Source organism: Lactuca serriola, chromosome 3 (genome assembly GCF_051521515.1).
Source record: "Lactuca serriola cultivar US96UC23 chromosome 3, Lser_US96UC23_V15, whole genome shotgun sequence".
Lineage (NCBI taxonomy): Eukaryota > Viridiplantae > Streptophyta > Magnoliopsida > Asterales > Asteraceae > Lactuca > Lactuca serriola.
This window is the reverse complement of record NC_136410.1, coordinates 143,674,065-143,697,064: the sequence shown is the minus strand read 5'-3', so window position 1 is coordinate 143,697,064 and position 23,000 is coordinate 143,674,065.

Here is a 23,000-nt window from a genome sequence, read left to right as displayed (position 1 = left end):
GGGATCATTAACACTCCTAATTTTAAAAATCTGAATTTTTTAAATTAATTCTAAACATAACCGATTTTATTCCATCAGAATGGATTTTTGTTTGAATGATGTTCTTTCAGAGTTTCATTCTATTAGAATATTAATGAAGAATAACAGAATTCTTAAACTCCTAGTTGAAGAATAACAACAATTTAATATCTTCATATACATTCGAACTTAAATACAAATTCATACATATTCTTACATACTAATAGCCTTATACATTTAAATATATTTATACATATTCTAAAGGAATATCATAAAAAATCAGCATTCTTGAATATACAATTAATGAATAAATACAAGTGTAATTCTTAAAACAATAAGAACATTCTTAAACTGTGAGTGTCATCAATCTTTGGCTCATTCTTCAGGTCATTCTTATCAGGTCTTCAAGCCATTCTTCCGACCATTCCTATCACAAATGCAACAAAAACTAATAATGGTTAAAAACATGTTGCTTATAATTCCTATCAATTTATACATTATGGCATAATACATATAATACGTTCTAGTAGAATATACAGAACACAATCTTGCATAATACATAGAATACAATCTCGCAGAATACATAGAATAAAATCTGCTAGCTATAACTTTACATGCCACTATAAAGAATTAAAAGCATGTGATTTGCCATTTGCAATCGTATTTCTCTATATATAAACATTCTAAAGCATAGAATGTATAAATGTATTCTGTCAGAATTACTAGAATGTTACTTACAATTCCTAGCATTTTATATATTCTAGAAAAATACATAGAATATGACAGAATACATAGAATACATTTTGACAGAATACATAAAATTTGCTACTAAATCAAGATTATAAAATTGTGAACAGTGGAACATGTTAAGTTTAATATTTTTCAAATATTAGATAGTTAGATTTTGATATTTTCCACATATTGCTTATTTCATCAGGTGATTACAAATGCTTTTGAGAAGATTTTTCTCATTCATACAATGTTTAAGTTTTAAACTGTCTCAAATTTGTGAAAATCTCTTATAAACCGTTAATCAAATCTTCATCCTAAATTGATTAAAAAAATCAAATACCAATAGCAAAGATTGATGTTACTCGGGTAATTAACAAATAAGGAGTTAACAAAAAAAAACATATCAAAAGGTTTAATGAAGAAAATAAAAGAAATACTCTTTCAGGCAATTAACAAATAAACATACCACATGTTAGAACCAAGTAACACAAATAACTAAGTTAGAATTATTTTTGTGTTCTTCAAGAATTTGAACATCAAATTCTCTTTGAGGCATTTCTACAAACACCTGGCGTGCAACATAGAAATCATATTTTCTTTCAGACCATTTCTACAACAAAGCTGCCAAATGTGAAGAAGTAAAGGTTGGAACAGAAAAAGAAAACACCCAATGTAAATGAAGAATGTAATTTACCTGTAGAAGAGGAGAATAGAACGAGATGTCTGGGAAAGTCGATTAACATATACTTTCAGCACCATTTTTTTCTCTTTTCCCATAACTTGAGTTGTTCATTTGATCAAGCTTTGATTTGGATAATTAAAGCCTTGTACTTACAAGTAAATATCGTTTAACAATGGCATGAAGGAAGCAGAAGTCGCCAATGGTGGAGAGGGAGGAATAAGAAATTGGGTCGCTCATGTGCCTGCCGATCAAAAAAAAGAAAAGACCAGGGATTAGGGTTAGTGAGATGAATAACGATTTAAAAAGGATATGTGATACTAATTTAATGATTTTCCAAATATACAATATTTATTTTTGGTTTATAAAGGTAAAATGACTAAGCTACCCTTTATTATTTAATTAATGATTTCTTTTTTCCTAAATTTTGAATGGAGCATTTAGGCACACAATATTTGCTAAAAACATTTGAACCTCTCTCTCTCTCTCTCACTTTCTCTCTCTCTCTCTCTATATATATATATATATATATATATATATATATATATATATGACTCGTTTTAAAGTGAGAACTCGTGAGGATACCTTAAAAAAATTGAAAAAAAAAATCTAAGAAAAATACAAATTATAAAATCGAGCATATATCTATGTCTGGGAGAAAAAAAATTGGAAAAAAAATTTGGATCATTAAAACTGAATCATGGATCATAGATATGCAAAATAAAAAATTAAAATTGAATCATAGATAAATTTTAATGATGCAAAAAAAAATTTCTAATTTTTTTTCTCCCGGACATAGATCTATGCTCGATTTTATGATTTGTATTTTTTTTAGATTTTTTTTCAATTTTTTTAAGGTGTCCTTACGAGTTCTCACTTTAAAATTAGTTCTTACAGAAATCGGACCCTATATATATATATATATATATATATATATATATATATATATATATATATATATATATATTTTTTACACCTGAATAAACATTTTCAAAGTTCTTTTTTCATTTAAACATATTTATATGTATTATTACATACATGTATAAAAATATTTAAATCAAAAAACAACTTTAAAAACGTTTTTTCATACATGTAAATATAGAATTTTTTCATATTTTTAAACGTTTATAAAGATAAGTTATTGATGATATGAATATTGTGTGGACTTATGTGAAAATGGTGATGAAGACCGATAGACACTCCTAATGTTAAGTGTTTTGAAGATTGATATGTTTATCCACCATACTTGAGCATGGCTTGGTATGTTCATTGTACATTTTTAGTCTATAAACAGAGGGGTTAGAAGTTGTTCAAAAGTGTGTCTTGTACTCATATATGTTCTATCTAACGGGTATATTGCATTTATTCATAAATAAGAATTTATTTATTTATAAATATAATATATATTCGAGTTGGCAGGTTGACCTGCGAACCTAACCAACCCAACCCATGGAATAAACGGGTTGGTGGGTCAGGAATCTCAATCCAAACCCGCTTATTTTTGTGTCGGGTTCGTATCAGGTTACATGTTGGGTCTAGAATTGCCACCCCCACATAGAACATATGTGGGTACAAGACGCACTTTTAAATTGGTGGGTTGGCGGGTCAGGAATCTCAATCCAAACCCGCTTATTTTTGTGTCGGGTTCGTATCAGGTTACAGGTTGGGTCTAGAATTGCCACCCCCACATAGAACATATGCGGGTACAAGACGCACTTTTAAACAACTCCTAACCCCTCTATTTATAGACTATAAAGGTACAATGAACAGACAAGGCCAAGCTTATGTATGGTGGACAGATGGAGATCAATCTTCAAAACACTTAATCAGGAGTGTCTTCGCATCAATCTTCATCACCATCTTCACATAAGCCCACACAATCTTCATATCATCAAAAACTTATTTTTACATGTATAAAAACATTTAAAATGTATAAAAAAAACTTATCTTTACATGTATAAAAATATTTTTAAAGTTCTTTTTTGATTTAAACATTTTTATATATGTATTTAATAATACGTATAAATACGTTTAAATGAGAAAACAACTTTGAAAATGTAACATCCTAAAATTTAAGACTAAGTTCTTAAATCAATAAATTAAGTAAATGAAAATGATTTAAATAATGGAGTGTTTTAATCATGTGTGAGAACCCATACAAGTGGTGTAAAGCGAATAGAGAAAGGGTCTTAAACAGCTATGCATATGACATTGTTGTTTTGAGAAAAATCATGTTTGTGTGTGTGCAGGCCTCAAAACACGATTGTCTAATGGAAAGGCAAACCATTACACGTTCCATAAATCAACCTGAACAATGTCACATAATTTTTTTCGGAACTTCTGCATACAGACTTGGATTTACGCGCGATTTTCGCCTCCGTTCATAGTTTTTCATGCGTAATAGTTTGAAGCAATAAACATTATTAATGAAAAATATAAGGGGTATTTTTGTCATTTTAATGACTTATGTCCATGTTATATAGGTAGTGATTGAGTAACGTTGCTCTAGGGAAAGGAACTAGAAGAGGATTAGTTACCCTACATGTGGTTGAGGTGAGTATGTGTTGACATTTTTCTCACTTTGGGGTACATGGAAAAATGATTTTATTATAATGAAATACCAATGCTTTGATATATGAAATGTTTTGAAAATAAAGTGTTAAATGTTTTTGGAAAGAATGTTTTGAAAGAATGCCTTGAAGGCAAAAATGTTTTTGAAAGAAAAGAACATTTTGGAAGAATGAATGTGTTGATAACGTGTTTGAAACGTTTTGAATTATAGATGATTTAATTTTGGAAATGAGTATTTTGATAGTAACATATAAAATATGTAAAGCATGAAAAGTAATGACAAGAAATAGAAAAGTAATGAAAAGAAATGGAAAGTAATGAAAAAAAAATTGGAAAGTAATGAAAAGAATATATTCCTCGAGCCATAATGTCCCCGTAACGGGGTCTAAAGGAATCTACTGGGATGTCGCCTCCCCTTTGTGAAGTAGATGTCCTGATTAGCACGATGCATTGGTCGATCGATTTGTTCCTTTCACCTGTGTAACATCCGGATTCCCAGCTACATTAATTATTCGTTTATTTTGGAGATTTTGGAGAGACTCGGCGAGTTGATGCTTAGACTCGCCGAGTAGAGTCGCGATTTTCCATCCGGGTTAATGAACGGACTCAGCGAGTCGATTAGTGGACTCGACGAGTCCGTGCTGTTTAATGAAACCCTAATTCCCGGGGATTGAGACCTATTTAAAGGCCCTTATGGCCTTCATTTGCGGCTACCAGTTGATAGAGAGAAACCCCAGAGTGTGTGAACGTTTTGAGAGAGAAAGGAAGCCATTTTTGATCCTTGTGTGGATGTTTTTGCAAGAAGAAGGTGGCCAAGGCAAGAGGAAACTGAAGAGGGTGCTAATTTGTGGATTTCAGAGCTTAGGGACTTCATCTTGAGGTAAATATTCGACCCTCTTTCAGTTTTGGTGTAAGCTTTGAGAGTTAGGGTTTTTAGCCCCCTTTTTTAGTATGATTTGTGAAGCAAATGGTCCCTTCTTGTGTTGAGGCATCGAATCTGGATCCAAAGAGGTCCAGAGACCTTAAATCCTTGATCTTTATTGAGTGTCATTGAGAGATATGAGTTTTGGATGGCATATTGAGGCCATTTCTTCAAATAGAGCCATTGGGTCTTTGCATGGGAATCAAGATCCAAACTTTACGTATTTATTATGATCAAGGAGAGCAGATCTATGGGTTAGAGGAACAGATCTGACCTCAGGAGGTCATTTCTGTTGAAGCATGGCATGAACTCGCCGAGTCCCAAGAACAGACTTGACGAGTAGGGCTAGGGTTTCCCGTAGTTCACTCAATGAGTAACTTGCCGAGTTGGGGGAATGACTTGGTGAGTCAGAGGGAGTTAGAGGACTGGAGTTCCAGGCGGAACTCGCCGAGTTCATCATGGGACTCGACGAGTTGAGTCGGGGTAGCCCCGCGATTCATGCCAGGTGTAACTCGTCGAGCAGGGGAAAGACTCGACGTGTCATGCAAGACTAGAGAGATAGTGGACACGTGTAGACTCGCCGAGTCGCCCAAGTGCACTCGACGAGTCGGGTCAAAGTTTGACCGTTGACTTTTGTTGACTTTTAGGGTTTGGTCAACAATGGAGCCTTTGAGTTCTGAGAGGGGTAAAATGGTCTTTTACCCTTCCGAGGGTGCCAGGAGAGGGTTGAGCCTAGTCTCGAGAGTTATATTTATGAGAGTATTTACTTTATATGATTAGGCAGAGGCTAGACCATATTTCTACCGAGTCAGAGATCTACTAGGACATCTGAGGTGAGTCTTCTCACTATACGTTACCTTGAGTGGTAGTTACGTGTGACCGGAAGGTCTTGTGTGCTTACATTGAGTATTATGTTGTATGTGACATGCTATGCATTATGTATCTGTGATTTATGCTATGCGGAGTTTATAGACCGGACCGGAGGGTCCAACGATTCATGAGGCCGGAAGGCTCAAGCAGACCGGACTGGAGGGTCCAATGAGCTTAGGACCAGAGGGTCCACAACGTTATGGGACTGGAGGGTTCCACCGAGACACATTGACCAGAGGGTCAAACAGAGTTATAGCCTCGAGTGGCTAATCTGTGTTGTATGTGGTATTTTGAGGAACTCATTAAGCTTCGTGCTTACAGTGTTGTGTTATGTGTTTCAGGTTTTCTCAGGATCACGGGACGACATCGGCTCGATTGTACACACCAGAGGAAGCGTTGTTTTGAGGGTTCTGATTTATTAATTGATTGAACAAAAGAGTCATGTATTGTAATTTAAACAAAAATAGGATTTTTATGAAAATTGTTAAAGAGATAAACGATTTTAAATGAAAAAAATTGTGTTGAAAATTTTGGTGTTACAACCTTGGTCTAGACCTGGGGAGGTACCCTGCATATAAAATGGCAACGCTTTAATACATAAATTAGCCCTTAATGATAAAGAGAATGAAATATGGAAATATATCTTTTAAAATTAAATGATAAGATATGAAATGATATTTGTGATGTGTATGATATCCGACTTCGTGTGAAGAATTATGCTTCTTTGAAGTTTCACGATAAAACCAACACGGTTATGGCTTCAGACTTCTTAGAGTCGTCAGAAGAGCTACGCCGATCGGACCTAGAGTTCCAGGTCAGGGACATGGTCCTCATGAAGATGTCACCTTGGAATGGTGTCATCCGGTTCCGGAAGCGGGGAAAGCTGGGCCCCAGGTATATCGAGCCTTTCAGGGTTATAGCCCGGGTGGGCAAGGCGGCGTACCAATTGGATCTTCCAGTAGAGCTCAGCTAGATCTCCAACACTTTCCATGTTTCTCAGTTGCGGAAGTGCTTAGTGGATGATTCAGCGGTTGTGCCTTTAGAGGATATTCATGTTGATGATAGCCTGAACTATATCGAGAAACCAGTAGCTATTCTCGACAGGAAGTCGAAGGAGCTGAGGAACAAGAGGGTTGAGCTGGTGAAGGTGCAGTGGCAGCACCGCAAGGTCTCAGAGTGGACCTGGGAGCCCGAGGAGGAGATGAGGGAGCACTACTCAGAGTTGTTCCTGGATGCAGCGGACTTCGAGAACGAAGTCTGATTTAAGTGGGGGAGAATTGTAACGACCGTCACTTAAGGTAATAATTATTAAATATCTCTTAATTAATTGTTGGGGTAAATGTTAATAGAAGGATTAATTGATTGGACCTTTAGTGAGTGGGCCGAAGACTTGGGCCTCCATAAGACGTACGTTGGGCATAGCCTTGGTATACGCGGGGCGTAGAGAAGCATTGGATGCGGGGACGCATGCACGTACGCGCAGCATACGTGAGCAGATTCCAAACCCTAATTAATTGTTGGGGTAAATGTTAATAGAAGGATTAATTTACTGGACCATTAGTGAGTGGGCCGAAGACTTGGGCCGCCATAAGACGTACGTTGGGCACAGCCTTGGTATACGCGGGGCGTAGAGACGCATTGGATGTGGGGACGCATGCACGTACGCGCAACGTACGTGAGCAAATTCCAAACCCTAATTTTTAGGGTTTAATCCATATAAATACCACATTATGACTCAAACCCTAACCTCCTTACCAGCCCCTCAGTCTCGAAACCCTAGATAGCCTCCCTTTCTCATTCTTGTGTGTGTTTTGGCCTTGTGAAATTTGTTTAGAGGTTAGAAGCTATAAAGAAGGAAGGAGAAGACAGTGAAGAGGAACTTGAGTATCTTGAGCTCATGGATCCAGGATAGCATTAGCTTTTGGGACTCATTGGAGGTATAAAGCTTTCAACTTTCTTTTTGAATGCTTAGATCTAGTGTAGTGTTGTTTTGGGGACTTTTTAGTTCCAAGAATGGACCTTTTGACCCAAGTTCGTTTCTAGGCCAAGAGGTGCCACTCTCAGTGATATTCATGTCCTATGAGTAGTAAAGTCTCGATCTTTAAGGTCCTCTTATGACCATGCATAAGTTTGGAGTCATTTCTATGAAAGTTAGTTGCTATATTCCAAGTTTGGTCTCACTTGGTGGGTTGCAAGCCACCAAGTAGTCAGCTTTATGAGTTAATACGGGTTATTGGACTCGGATTTGTAATTTGGACATAGTGTCTTAAGGGATTAAGCAGTTTTGAAGAAAATGGCTTAACATAGTAGTACGATGGGCGTACACACCAGTACGCACAGTGTACAAGCCATGCAAGTTGTACGCGTAGCGTAGATAGGAGTACGTTCAATGTACTATCAGATTTTGGGCTTTGCGACATTTGCGCCTCGGTTTGGGCCAATCTTTGGGCTTAGTAGATGTTGGGCCGAAATGGGCCATCAGAAGTCAGATAATGAACCAAGGACATGTTTGGGCTTAAGGGAGGGCCTATTTGAGGAGTTGGGCCCAATTTAGAAAATTGGGCCATCAGTGGGCCTTTAGTGGGCCATTAGTGAGTTTGGAAAGATTAGAATGAATTGGGCCTAGGTCATGGTCCAAATTAGATCAGGGGTAAAATGGTCATTTTACCCTTGGAAGGATTCTTAGTTTTTGACTAAGTGATTTATGTGAATGATAGTCGGGGAGTCGTTAGAGCAGCAGTCGGGGATTCCTCACACGAGATTTCATCAGCCAGTTTGAGAGGTGAGTTTCCTTCAGTAGGAATGGGTCTAAGGAACCAATGCCGGCCCGTGTAGAGTAGCTAAGTGTGGGTTGGGCTTGTATCTTAGAATGATTTATGTTTAATGGCTAAGTGTGGGCTGGGCCCGTATCTTAGACTCGTTTATGATTAGTAGCTAAGTGTGGGGTGGGCCCGTATCTTACTATTATTTAAGTATGATATTGAACTGGTAGATTATAGTTATACTTGTTGTCTGTCTGATACTTGTATGTATGTTTAGTTAGTGGGGTGTGGGCAGGGGCTTGTATCTCCTGGTTAACGGAGCGTGGACGAGGCCCGTACCTCCTAGCCAGCTGAGTGTGGGCGAGGCCTGTATCTCTTAGTTAGCAGAGTGTGGTCGAGGCCCATATCTTTGTGATAGCTGAGTATGGGCGAGACCCGTATCTCATAGTTAGCCAAGTGTGGGCAAGGGCCCGTATCTCCTTGAGTGTGGGCGAGGCCCGTATCTCCTAGATGCATGTTATATGATATGTGTATGGTATGTGATAGTTTGGGGAGACTCACTAAGTTTCATGCTTACAGTTTTCAGTTTTGGTTTTAGGTACTTCCGCTAGCAAGGGGAAGAACTTGGGACGACTGGATGACACACACCACAACTTTTAGCCTGAGATGTTTAAACTCTGATATTTGGCACATGATTTTGATACAGTATTTTATTATGATGATTTGAGATGCATTACTTATGTTTTGTGAGATGACAAATGGTATTTATGGTTTTTATAAATAATCTAAACGAAATTTTTGGACCGTATTTTTGGGATGTTTCATTCATAAGTTGTTATTTCTCCACTAAATATTATTTCCACAAATAATAAATTCCCAATTAGTAAAATATTATTTCCATGAAATAATAATTTTCCAATTAAATACAAGTGTTGATATATTTATTAATAATCAAATTATACTAATAAATAATCAATTGACGGTAACTTGCTATATGGTGTGACCCTATAGGATCATATATTATTAGCAATATCATTCTATCATGACTCTTAGGCATACTAGATCTTTCAGTAACCCACTAAACTTTCATGTCTTCCCCAATCCCATGAACATTTAATGACATACAATTCATGGGAAGAGAGGCTGTGCACCAGTTTCACTAACAACCTGATCCTGGATACAATTACATGCTTTAATATGGAAACCAAGCTCAACCCCAATTTCTGTTGTTTGAATACATTCATTTGAACCCAATGTATCCGATCTAACATCACTAATGCTTTGATTCTTATTGAATACGGGATTAGCGTTAAGATTGATGGAGGGCCCCATTAATTTCGACGATCGCATCTACACAGATGTTGGATGGGTTGTGAGAAGTCACCGGTGGATTGAGTTTGAAGGACTGAGAAGACTTGCATGCTTTTTACGTTTCATAGGCAGTGGCTCGCCGTTGGTGGAATCAAAGTCAGAATTAGAGTCTCAAACCTTGGCCTTGGATGTGAATTTTGGTGGATGCGAGTTCAGGAAAGTCCCAAAGCATCCAAAGGGAATCAGGCGGTGAATTGGGCCAAATGGATTATTAAGTGGGCTAGCCGAATTTGGTTGAAGCGTGGCTTGTCCAACATTTTCCCACGAATTAATGAATAACTCGTTAAAAGGATCATCGTCAGGAATGTTCTCTGCTCCCTAAGTATTCGGAACTCCAACTTCTACCATATTATTGGGAGATTTAAATTCATTATTATTAGCATTGATTGTGCACTATGTATTCGTGTCAGCTGGAGGGACTACCGTTGAAGAAATGATGGAGTTCCGATCACCTGCGTCTAACATCGATTCAACAACAACCTGAACTTCGGTGTTCCTTTACCTCCTGTAACACCATAAAAATTAAAACAATTTTTCACTTTTGAAAAACACATTTTTAATTAAAACATTCATTCACAAAATGTCATAACATCAAGTTTTCAAATCACAATGTCTCCTAAGATCAAAATACATCCAATCCCATATGTGTGTACGAATCAAGCCGGCGCCTTCCCGCGGTCATCACTGGTACCTGAAACACATAACACTGAACACTGTAAGCATAAGCTTAGCGAGTTTCCCCAAAATACCACACTAATCACATAATAGCCACTCTAGGCTGTAACTCTGTTGACCCTCTGGTCAATGTGTCTCAGTGGGGCCCTCCAGCCCCAACTCTCTGTGGGCCCTCTGGCCCTAACTCTAGGGACCCGAAAGTCCCAACTCTGTAACTCTATAATCATGCATATCACATATCACAACAAATCACAACACATAATAACATGCAATCACATTGGCATATAACTCTATAATACTCTGTCTCTGAACTCTATTACCTCACTAGGTAAAGTATAGTGAGAAGACTCACCTCGCATATCTCGGCAACTCGTAAATCCCGGAAATCACTAGTGCCCGATCTCCTGAGTTATAGTCCTCCTATAACACAAGTATATCTCTAATTAACACCATCCCAACTATGGTTGACTAATTCTACCAAGTCAACACCGGTCAACTCTGGTCAATGGTCAACGGTCAACCCAACTCGCCGAGTCTGGCTTGCACTCGCCGAGTCCCTACGGGGACCCAATTCCTCTGAATCCCTTTCGACTCACTGAGTCACTCACCCAACTCGGTTACTCAACCCCTGGTTCGAAAACACGGAACAACTTGCTCCAACTCGTTCACCAATTCCGTCGCACGATCGCTCCCCAGCGAAATTCTCTACTCTACCAGCGCACTCATCTGGCTAAGGTTACTCGCTAGGCTCTTCCTAGATTCCCACACTTCTCTGCCATCAGCTGCTGAAGAGCTCCTAATGAAGCCATCCAACTACCTCCTGAATATCGTCATATTCGCTTGGTAGCTGACTCCCATCATCGAGAGTTCCACAAGCACGAAGCAAGCAACATTCGAGCATCGAAGAATATATATGACTCACTCTGGGTGATAACTCCACTTGCTCTACTCATCCTCGAAAGTACCACCAAACTCTGCAACTCTTCCCCTCGTGGGTTCTAACTATTCTTTCGCAAAGTACCACGGTACTTATCTAGGTATCTCCCCTAGATTACTCCTCTACTCAAATCCCCTAAAGGATTCCAACTAAATATTCTCACTCATCACATACTCAAAAGCAGATCGCATATAACAGCAATTCCTAGGCTAAGGCATCACAAATCAGGCCACTCTAGTCCTAATAAGAATACCTGAAATTCTGGATGTTACACCTCCGCTACCGGACATCTCATCTCAGGGATTTCAGGATGGATTTCTCCTTCTTCCAAATAGTTGATGCCTGCCTCCATCCAAGTATCTGAGATGTCATCTTCCTCCTCATCTTCTATATCGTCAACATCAACGTCATCCCCATCTGATTCTTCCTCAAATTTATTAAGTGACACAGGGTGGAATGGTGACCAATCATTAATATGTTTAACAATGCCAACTGTAAATGTTTCCCTTTCAACTGTAATTTCCATCTCCTCGTTAATCTTGTTCTTCAAAGAAGTTAAAACCCTCACTTTTCCTATTGAATAGTCTTTTTGTCACACCCCCAAACCAAGGATGGCGGAAACGTCCGGGGGTGGAGGACTTCATGTATAGTATCATAACAACAATTGCAATAGTGATCAAAGTAAACACAACCAACATAAATAAAATTGAAAAAGTTACACCATAGTATGAGTTTACATGTTTCCAAATCAATTACATTGTTGACAAAAATTAAATGTTTGACGCCTTATGTCCCATCCTCAAAAGCAGTTGGTTACCTGTTTATGGATTTCCTGAGAATACAAGTAGTTTTGAAAGAGTGTCAACAATTAAGTTGGTGAGTTCATAAGCTTTTGAAGGTGATGTTAAAATCCTTTTCCTTTAAAAGTGATGTTTGTTCAAGAAATATCCCATATTTTCTTATGTAATGCATTGTAATATTAAAAGTGAAGACCGAAGTGTACAAGTATTTTACCATACTTAAAGAAATTTATGCAACTTTAAATCGACATAAACTCGTTAAATTTAGAAGTAAAACCCGTAAATCTTATGTTTTGTTAATACTGTTGGATTAATGTCTAAGTCCATAACTATATTTGGTATGTACTTGACCCGACCCGACATGGTCCATTTGGGTTGCACTTCACGGGCACAATTTATATGGATAGTCTTTTGAGAATAGTATATTTATGATTAATATTAATATATTATAAGTTCTAATATATTAATATGGAATCATATTATTTAATTAGTATTGATCAATAATTAATTTAGAATTAATTAAGTGATCAAAAGTAACTAATTAAATATGGACTCTTATATATATGGAATGGGCCAAGTTCATTTAGGTTGGGCTATGCTTTTATGGATAGTCCATGGAGCATTTAACCCATGGATCCTATGTAAATGAAATGTCATGGGTATTAGGGTTTACATGGATGTAACCCTAATCCTCCATAATATATAAAGGGGTCCTTGGCTCACAAAATTGGCACAAGTGTGTGAAAATAAGAGTGGGCCAATTTTAGTGTGCATACATATTCTCTCAAGTTCTTCCAAGGTGTTTTGGTGATTTGTGATTTCATTTGAGGCTTCCACACTATTAGGGCTAAGCTCTTAAAGCTTGAAGACATCAAGCTACATCAAAAGGTATGTCGTATAACTAGAACTTTGTAGTATAGGTGCTTCATAATATGCTAGTTAGGATGAAACCTTGGAATAATTAATATTTGCACGTATAATAGAGAAAACAAAGCTCCAAGGTTTATAGGGTTGCATGTAAACCATAGGAGTGTTAGAATCCTCGAAACCCAACAAATACCACATGCGAAATTATTATAACCATACTATGACTCAGACGGCCTCGTAACACGACGTTCTTCAGGCGTCGCAAGTTAAATGCCACTTGTCACCTCAGACCTGCCGGTTTGGCTGTTGCATGCAACTCAAGTGTGGGTATGTCAGACCCAATATAGATCTATACACAACTATCATGGTCTCCCTACAAGAGACTCTGGTTAGAATTAACAGGACTTTCGATTTCGTTACTTGGATGTAACGCGAAGCGAATGTCTCACAAATTTATTCATTAACAGATTTACGTGAACTGAAAACCATAGGTAAAGAGTTTGAAATGTAATGAAATATAAACTTTACCTATTATAGTTCATTATAATCGTTTATAATGTAAAAGCAACATAAACTATACTTTCATAGTTTATCAAATGTTTGTATATAATGGATGTAAACTTTGTTTATTACAATTAATTAATTACCATACTTATGTAGGTAAAAATCCACTTGTTTTCTGATGTATGTCAATACACCAAGACGAAATGACATGTAATGTAAAAACATATATTCACATAATGATACACACCTTGCTCAACAAGTTACAAGGTGCAAATGAAATTGATAGCATTTTTCTAGTGTTAACATTTCTATTACTGTTCTTAGAAAATTTATAGAAAAATCATCAAAGGTCCAAATCAAAATCCATAAATTCTGAGAGTTTGGAAAATGGGTATAGTTTGTTCATAAATTTTATTATGATTTTTAGTGACCTCTAACTTGTGTTAAAAAGTCCATAATCATAGACTGGTCCGGATTTGTTCTTGAAATGATAGGCAGTTTTGTAAAAATCACCATAAATTGTAGAAAATCGTATGGAGATGTGCAAGTAGTCATTTTAAAGGTATAAACCTGAACTATTTTAACCTAATACAGTTTTGAAAACTAAAATGTTTAAGTTGACCAAAACAGTCCGTGAATGGAGTTAAACCGTTCTGATGAAAGCTGTTGAATGAGTTTAGTTGTGTTCTTGGTGTTTTAACTTGTATTCCCCCCTTAAAACTTAAGAAAAACGTGAAAAGATAGGGGTATGAACTCACCTTGTGTGTTCTTATTGGATGGATGTTGAAGAAAAGAAGTGTTCTACTCAAGAACACAAAGATGCCTTGAAGGTTCGAAGATCTAACATGAATGTGACGATGTTTGTGTAAGATATCAATGATTTGAGTAGAAGGAAGTGAAATAATCATGTATAGGATGATAATACTTACCAAAAGCAGAAGAAAAGCTTGGAGAATGGCCTTGAATTTCGAAATTTAGAGAGAGAATTGAGAGAGAAAGGTGTTTATCTTTTGGAGAAAAAATGAGAGAAATGTGAGGAGAGAGGAGGGTTTTCTCGCCCTTGACCAAGTGTGTGGCTGGAAAATGGTGGGAAAAGTACTATGGAATGACTAGTTATGGTGGAAGGACAAGAGTTGGTCATGGAGTGGGCATGGGGTGGTTGCTTGTGTCATACACTAAAGAAAAGTCAACACTCCACCTTAAGTATCTCACTCACTAATCTTGGGCAATGATTGCACTCAAAAACATGATTATTCATGAAGTATGGGGTTTTATATGTTAAAACATGATTTTGGGTGAAAATCCCACGCAAAAATAATGAAAAACGGGCCTAAAATGAAGTCGTAGTTGAAAATCGGGAAGAAAGGCTGAATCTGCGAGGCTTCTTGCATGGGGGACCGAAGGTACGAGGGTTCGCTCATTTAGAGGGTGGGATCGATGCTCGGTTGTGAGGATAGGACCGAAGGTGCATGAAGCGAAATGGCCCGAAGGCGAGATGACCCGAAGGCGAAATGGGGCGAAGGCGAAAAGAGGGTTCGGTTCGAGAGGACCTTCGGGTTCGGTCCTATGCGGGGTTCGGGTTTGGATCTTCCAGCTTCGGTTCTTGGCAGGTTTGGTCCCTATAGGGGACCTTGGGCCCTAAGAGGGTTCGCTCCCCAAGGGGTGGTTTCGGTTCCTTTAGGCTGTTTTACCCATTTTTACCCCGTTTTAAGCGATTTTTGACCCGGTTAAAGGTCAGGATGACCCGAATGATTACAAAAAGTTATAGGAACTTTTGAGAGAGATTTGGGAGAGATTTTTAAAAGAGAGAGATAGAGTGAAATAAATTGGGGGAGACTTCTTTTGTGACCTTTTTGAGTGTTTGGCTTCGCAACGTAAGGTCCGTAAACCCCGTTAAGCCATGTTTAAGGATCTTACGCACTCCCGATGAGTATGCAATATTGTTTTACCACTTGGTTCATTACTTACCACAGTTTTAGGTTAAGGAAATCTAGATATACGAACTTTTCAGTTGATGATTTCTCATTAGAATAGCGAGTTGTATAGTAATTTCATAACGTAAACCCTAATATACAAGGGTTAACTCAGTTGACTGGTTTGACTTGTTGACTTTGTTTGACTTTGACTTGACCAAAATTTGACGATTGTCACATCATCCCCCTGTTAAAAGGAATTTCATCCCGAAATTTGTATTTTGACCGGGACTTCAAGAGTTCGGGAAGAGATGTGGGTATTTTTGTTTCACTTGGTCCTCGCATTCCCAAGTGAACTCGGGTCCTCGTTTAGCGTTCCAACGAACCTTCACTATGGGAATACAACTTTTTTTCATTCTTTTGATCTCCCGATCCATGATTTCAACTGGTTCTTCCACGAAGTGAAGACTCTCGTTAACTTCAATTTCATCGAGGGGTATCACGAGAGTCTCGTCGGATAGACATTTCTTCAAGTTCGATACGTGGAAGGTAGGGTGTACGTTATTAAGTTCCCATGGTAGGTGGATCTTGTAAGCTACAAGGCCAATCCTAGCGAGGTTCTCGAATGGCCCGATGTATCTGGGGTTCAACTTTCCTCGCTTATCGAAACGTATTAAACCCTTCCAGGGTGAGACCTTTAATAGCACCCGATCTCGAACCTGGAATTCCAAAGGCTTCCGTATGTTATCTGTGTAACTTTTCTGCCTGTCTCTAGAATCCTTTAATCATTCTCGGATTTGGACAATCTTCTCTGTAGTTTCTGTTATTATCTCTGGACCAGTAAGGGTGCTATTAGGGACTTGTCCCTTAGGTAGTTGTGTGTCGTCCACTTCAGTCCAACACAGTGGTGACCTGCACTTGCGGCCATAGAGGGCTTCAAAAGGTGCAACCTTGATGCTAGTGTGATAATTGTTATTGTACGAGAATTCGACCAGTTGAAAATGGGTATCCCAAGCTTCACCAAAGTCTATCACACACACCCTAAGCATGTCTTCTAGCGTCTGAATGGTCCTCTCACTTTGCCCGTTGGTTTGTGGGTGATAAGCTATACTCATGTCCAACCTAGTTCCCAAGGATTTCTGAAGTGATTGCCAGAATCGCGAGGTAAATTGACTATCCCGATCTGAGATAATGGACCTTGGTACCCCATGCAATCTCACGATTTCCTTGATGTACAACTTTATCAGTTTCTCCATCTTGTCGGTCTCTTTCATTGGTAGAAAGTGTGCTGACTTGGTCAGTCTGTCGACGATTACCCATATGGTATCCAGTCCACTCGTGGTCTTAGGTAGCTTGGTTATGAAGTCCATAGTTATTCGTTCCCACTTCCACTCAGGTATATCAGGTTGTTGTAGTAGTCCTGAGGGTTTCTGATATTCTACCTTGACCTTGGCGCAAGTCAGACACTTGCCCACATAGGTAGCAATCTCAGCTTTCATGTTCGGCCACCAGTACAACTTCTTGAGGTCTAGATACATCTTATCCGAACCTGGATGGATGGAATATCGAGTCTTGTGTGCTTCGTTCATGACAATGTCTCGAAATCCACCAAACTTCGGTGTCCAGATCCGGTTCATGAGGTAACGAGCTCCATCATCCTTGACTTCTAGGTTCTTATCCATCCCTCTCAATGCCTCGCCTGTCACATTTTCTGGTTTCAAGGCTTATAGTTGAGCTTCCCTGATTTGTGTGGACAGGTGTGAATGGATCGTCATCGTTAATGACTTCACCCGATGGCCCGAATATTCCTTTCTGCTTAGGGCATCGGCTACAACATTTTCCTTGCCCGGATGATAGCGAATTTCACACTCGTAGTCGTTCAGCAACTCTAACCATCTTCTCTGGCGCATGTTGAGCTCTTTTTGATTGAGGATATGCTGAAGACTTTTGTGATCGGTGAAGACAGTGCACTTTGTGCCGTAGAGGTAGTGCCTCCAGATCTTTAGGGCGAACACTACTGCTCCCAGTTCAAGATCGTGAGTAGTATAATTAACCTCGTGTGTCTTAAGTTGTCTTGACACATAAGCGATGACCTTCCCTCTCTGCATGAGTACACATTCGAGACCTTGATTCGAAGCATCACAATATACCACGAAATCCTCGGTTTCTTCTGGGAGAGACAAGACCGGTGCGCTGCACATGGCCTGTTTTAACGTTTGGAATGCGGCTTCTTGTTTATCTCCCCACTTAAACATCACACCTTTTTGAGTCAAGGTGGTGAGTGGTTTAGTGATCTTGGAGAAGTTTTGGATGAACCTTCGGTAGTATCCAGCTAGCCCTAAAAATTGTCGGATTTCTGTCGGCGTTGTAGGTGCTGGCCAATTTTCGATCGCTTTGATTTTTGAGGGATCCACATGTATCCCTTTATCGCTAACCACGTGGCCAAGGAATCCCACCTCTCGGAGCCAAAATTCGCACTTTGAAAGTTTAGCATAAAGCTTCTCAGTTCTTAGAGTCTCCAATACTAGTCGCAGATGTTGGTTGTGCTCTTCTTTGCCTCACGAATAGACCAAGATATCGTCGATGAATACGATTACGAATTTGTCTAAGAAGGGTCGACACACTCGGTTCATCAGATCCATGAATACCGCATGCACGTTTGTTAGACCAAAGGGCATCACCACAAATTCGTAATGGTCGTAGCGCGTTCTAAAAGCTGTCTTAGGAATATCATCCTCTTGAACTCGCAGTTGATGGTAACCCGACCTCAAGTCGATTTTTGAAAAGTAACTCGCTCCTTGCAGTTGGTCGAAGAGGTCGTCGATTCGGGGTAGGGGATATCGATTCTTGACGGTAAGTTTGTTCAACTCCCGATAGTCGATGCACATGCGAAAGGATCCATCCTTCTTCTTCACAAATAGGACTGGTGCTCCCTAGGGTCAAAAGCTCGGTCTGATGAACCCATTGCTTAGTAGTTCATTCATTTGACTAGACAGCTCTTGCATTTCTGCCGGTGCTAGGCGATATGGAGCTTTGGCTATGGGGGTAGCTCCGGGAACCAAGTCAATTCGGAATTCGACTTGTCGTGCGAGTGGTACACCTGGCAGATCTTCTGGGAATACGTCGGGGAAGTTGCACACTTCTGGAATGTCTTTGATATCCTTCACCCCTTGTTTCTTATCTACGACGTGGGCTAAGAAGGCGTGGTATTCCTTTCGGAGGTACTTTTGATCCTTGACGCAAGAAATGATTTGCAGATTTGTATTAGGTTTATCACCGTAGACGAGAAGGGTTTCGCCATTTGGCAGATTAAGGAAGACGACCCTTTCGTAACATAATCGACATGATTAGAACTTAACCAATCCATACCATTGATGATGTCGAAACTTTTTATTGTGACCGACATTATATCGATTTTGAACGAATGGTTGTCTAGAGTGAGGGTACACCCTATGTAAATATCATTAGTGCGCTCAACCTTTCCGTTTGCCATTTCTATGACGTATGAATCTTTTAATGACTTGAGATTCTGTTTAAGTAAATGTTTGAATTGGTGGCTCACGAAACTCCTTTCTGCCCCACTATCGAAAAGTACGCATGCATAAGAGTTATTGAGGAGGAACGTACCGGTAACCACCGTGGGGTCCTGGACTGCTTCTCCGTGCCCTATGGCTAGGACTCTTCCTGCACCCCCAACGTTGGCGTTTCGTGCTTTTGGGTAGTTTTTTTGAAGCGCCCTGCCTCTCCATAGCCGTAACAGGTTCGGTTTCCTCCGGTGTTGGCGTCCAGGGCGGCTTGAGTGACGGATTGGGCTGACACTTTACAGAATCAAGTAGTGTGCCCCTTCTTGTTGCAATTACTACAATGCATTTCCCGAGAAGCACCCGTGTGGTGGAAGTTTCACTTGTTGCACTTGGGAAGAGTTCCAACGTATTGCCTTTGTGGAGCTGGAGTGGAAGGAGTAGTGGCAGCATGGATGGCAACAGTTTGCTGTTTCTTTGCAGGATCCTGCGCCGTTTGCTTCTTTTATTGTTCCAGAACTTCCTCTTATTGTTCCCTCCCTTTGCTTCATCAGAGGTGGTTGGCACCGTGACATGGCTAGCCCGATGATCAATGAGTTGTTGTGCCAACTCCTTGGCACTGTCGAAAGTGGTTGGCCTCGAGGCCAACACACTATCTTGAATCTAGGATGATAGTCCCCAGAGATATCGTTCCACTTTCTTGCTTTCCGGTGTAACCATCGCCGGACAGAGGAGCGCTAGATCATTAAATCGGGCGGTGTAAGCTGCAATGTTAGAGCCTATCATCTTGAGACTCCACAGTTCCTGTTCTAATTTTTGCACCTCACCCCTTGGGCAATACTCCTTTAGCATCATAGTTTTCAAGTCTTCCCAACTTAGCGAGTTAGCCACGGAGAGTGTCAACGATTTTACGTGGCCGTTCCACCAAGTGAGGGACCTGCCGGAGAAAGTGCAAGCTGTGAATTTGACTTTGTCTGTTTTGGGGAATGCACAGATCTCGAAGATGGATTCAGTCTTCTCGAACCACTGCATCAAAGCGATGACGCCCCCGCTTCCATTGAAAGAATCGGGTTTGCCATTTGTGAAGTCTTTATAGGAACATTCTCTCGAACGCCCTTGTCTATCACCTATAGTAGAGATGTTAATGTTGGATTAATGTCTAAGTCCATAACTATAATTGGTAAGACTTGACTCGACCCGGCATGGTCCATTTGGGTTGCATGACATCATGCATTTGGATAGACTAAAATGAGAGAAATAACACTTAAGGTTTATTAATATATTATAAGTTCTAATATATTAATAAGATTATTTAATTAGTATTGATCAAGAATTAATCTATAATTAATTAAGTGATCAAAAGAAGACTAATTAAATATATGGGTTGATTGTGTAAATCATCCATACTTGTATAGTGGGCTAATGCTCCATGGATTATCAAGTTGGGCTAAAACCCATAGGATGCTCCATGGATGTTCCATGGTGTATTTGAACCCATGGATCCAAGGAAATGGAAAGCCATGACAATTAGGGTTTACCCTAATTGTGACACTATATAAAGATCTTATTCTTGGAGAAAATCGGCTACTATGGATGATAGAAAGGGCTACCCGATTTTATGAAGTGTTCCAATTTCTCTCAAGTCATTCCATGTGTATTTGGTGATGTGTGAACCATTTGAGGTGTCACACTTGGGGCACTAGGTACTCAAGCTTCATGAAGACATTCTACATCAAAGAGGTATGTAATTCTAACTTGAGATATTCATATTAATCAATGTTATTATGGTAGTTAGGATGAATACCTTGGAAAGTTCATATTTGCATGTATAATAGAGAAAACATAGATCCAAGGTATTTAGGGTTGCATGTACACTTAGGAGTGTTAGAATGCTCAAAACCCAACAGTGGTATCAGAGCCTAGGCTTGTTTTCTTGTTATACTTGCAAAAACCGCTTAAAAATCAAAGTTTTGTGCTGTCTGGACAACGGACTCGGCGAGTCCACCAGGAGACTCGACGAGTCCATGCCTTAAAAGTGGTCAAAACGATCCAACTCGTCGAGTTGGTTCTTGCACTCGACGAGTTGGAACCCCAGACAACATATTTTCGAGTTTTTTGGTTGGAATTGGACTAGGAACATTACCCTAAGATGTTTTTGGACTTATAAACTTATTTTTGATGTGGTAATGTTCATGCTATTCCAACCTTAAAGATAATTGTCAATAGATTCATGTTTTGTATTAGTTTAGTGATTAGGCTAATTACATGAAAAAGTTTGATTTGAATTATCTTTGTTCATATGAGTTGCTTAGATTAATAGATAAGTTAATTGATTATGTGTTTTCAATCCATTTTAATCTAAGATATGATTCTAAAATTTGTTTGTGTAACTTGTCCTCAAGTTACATGAAAGGTCACATTTAAGTTTCATAAAACTCATAAAAGTTGGCAATGGTTACAAAAATGAAGAGTCTTGTCCTCAAGTTATGGAGGTTCAAGAGTCACTTTATTAAGTAATAAAATATGTAACCTTAATTAATTCCATAAGTTACAAAATATAGAAAAGTTACATTCTTTTATTAGTTTAAAGTCTTCCATAACTTGTCCTCAAGTTATGGAACTTGAAGAGTTTTTTTAATTAAAACTACTTTAAACACATAAGTTATGGAATTAATTAGTTTTGAATAGTTTCAAAACTTGCCCTCAAGTTTTGGAATTTGAAAAGTTTTCACTTATGAATACTTTAATGCCAAGTTAGCCCTTCAAATTTTACAAGTTAAAATTCAACCCTTATACTTAATAATACTATAAGTTAATAATATATATATATATATATATATATATATATATATATATATATATATATATATATATAAGAGTAAAGCCAGCCTTACTGTTAGTAGGCCTCATTCACGAAGCTGGTCTATAAGGGGGGTATAAGGTTACTGCCTATAAAATGACAGTTTAATGGGTGTCCACTCTCACTCATCGCTTCCTTGACTGGTGGAGGGTCGTTAGCCAAACGGGTAGGACAAAGACTATAATTCTCCCTTCATTAAAAGTATTAATGATAAATACTAAATAACTAAACCTTTTATAAATACCCAATCTTAGTTAGTTAGGAAAATGTGAATTTGGTGCTAACTCATGAAATTACACTTTGCACTTTGTTTAAGTCGTTAGTGGAGCGTGTGTGGTTAACCGGCACACTAACCTGGATTTAATAAGGTAGGAAAAGGGTAACTTAATGTTTATCATAGTATCGATGGAGCGTGTGTGGTTAACCGACACATCGATTGAGGGGTAAGCACTTAAGGGTACCAAGTATATTTGCATGGTTATTCACACCTTGTTTTGTGATCCTCGGCATCCTAGTCACAAAACCTGAAGGGCACACTCGAAATTGAAACATGCCATTGAACAGTTCAATGAATCTCAAAAGATCTAGGAGTTTCAAATCCAATTAAAAAACCTAATAATTTATTTCGTTTTTCATAGTGGAAATTGGTGAATCGTCATTCACCTACCTTCAAATATTCTATAGCTTGGATTACGGCATCCCTCTTCAAAGTTATAAAAGTATTGTGTTGGGTCCTAGCCTTAATATTTCATATTGGGTGTTATATTAGGGACTTTAAATCAACTATCTTGAATATCTCCCAAAAGATGTCTGGTTTAGACATCTATGATCTTCCCAAATCTCTTGAAACAAGTTTTCCTAAATGAAGATGATGTCCCATGGAAATCATATTTCTTTCACCTCCTCCAATTATTCTCCCTAACCCACAAGTTCTTGAAAAGTTTAAGGTCACTCAATCCCTATTGGCAAACATAGGTCTATGTGTGATCACGTCTTGG